Below are 1,086 nucleotides of genomic sequence, written 5' to 3'. Positions count from 1 at the left end.
TTGTACATAAATTCTGACTCACTAGGAGTCAGAAATCACTCAATGGCACCTAAAAACAACAACAACATTGCCAAAGCTACTTGTAGAGTCTCTTTTTGCTACTAGTTTAACAACATCATGATAAGTGGAGAAAAGTTTGAAGTTGTCAAAGACATCATTTTACTTGGATTCACAATCCATGCTCATGGAATCAGCAGCCAAGAAATCAAACATCCTACTTTGACTTCAGAGATTTCATAAATACTCTGCAAATGCTGTGGATATAGGTTGCTTTTAATCACTATTTGAATTTGAACTAATCATATTCCTATCTGAATCTCCAATTTTTCACATGTAAGATGTCTCCTATGCAAATGCCTGCTTATTATGACAAATATCTCATTATTCATTATAATCCTGGGCAGTATTATGGATTGTTTTCCAATGAAGCCAGAAGCTGCTATTAGGGCCCATGATTAGTAGCTATGGACTGGTTTTGATTAATGTGTGGTAACTTTATGTGAATTTTACAATGAAGGTTGATTGCATTTTGTCTCCTAGTACTTGAAGTAGTAACATTGGTGGGTGGGGGGCTACCCAGCAACCATATGTACTTCATGTGACTGGTAAAATATAATGTGAGCAATTTACTGACACTGGAACCTTGCAAGAAAGCTGTCTGTGCCATTAGACATTTTATTCTAAAGCAGATTAATTTTGGAGCTCAATAAAAGACCATTAGCTTGTCAAGTATCAAAAAGAAAAAAACAAATCAAACATTCCATTGCATTGGACAAATCTGCTTGGGATTTGTCTGGACAAGACTTCTTTGAAGATATCAATTTAAGGACTAAGATGAAGATGACCCAAGCCATTTTCAATCACTTCATATATAATGAATAAGGAAGAACTGTAGAAGAATTAATGCATTTGAATTATGGTGTTGAGAAGAATATTGAATTTATCATGTACTGCCAGAAGAACAAACAAATCTGTCTTGCAAGAAGTACAGCCAGATGCTTCTTAGAAGCCAGGATAGTGAGACTTCATCTCATGTACTTTGGACATATTATCAAGAGGGACAAGTCCCTGGAACAGGACATCATG

The sequence above is a fragment of the Chrysochloris asiatica genome, unplaced genomic scaffold (assembly GCF_000296735.1).
Source record: "Chrysochloris asiatica unplaced genomic scaffold, ChrAsi1.0 scaffold00059, whole genome shotgun sequence".
Taxonomy (NCBI): domain Eukaryota; kingdom Metazoa; phylum Chordata; class Mammalia; order Afrosoricida; family Chrysochloridae; genus Chrysochloris; species Chrysochloris asiatica.
This window is presented reverse-complemented; position numbering follows the sequence as displayed.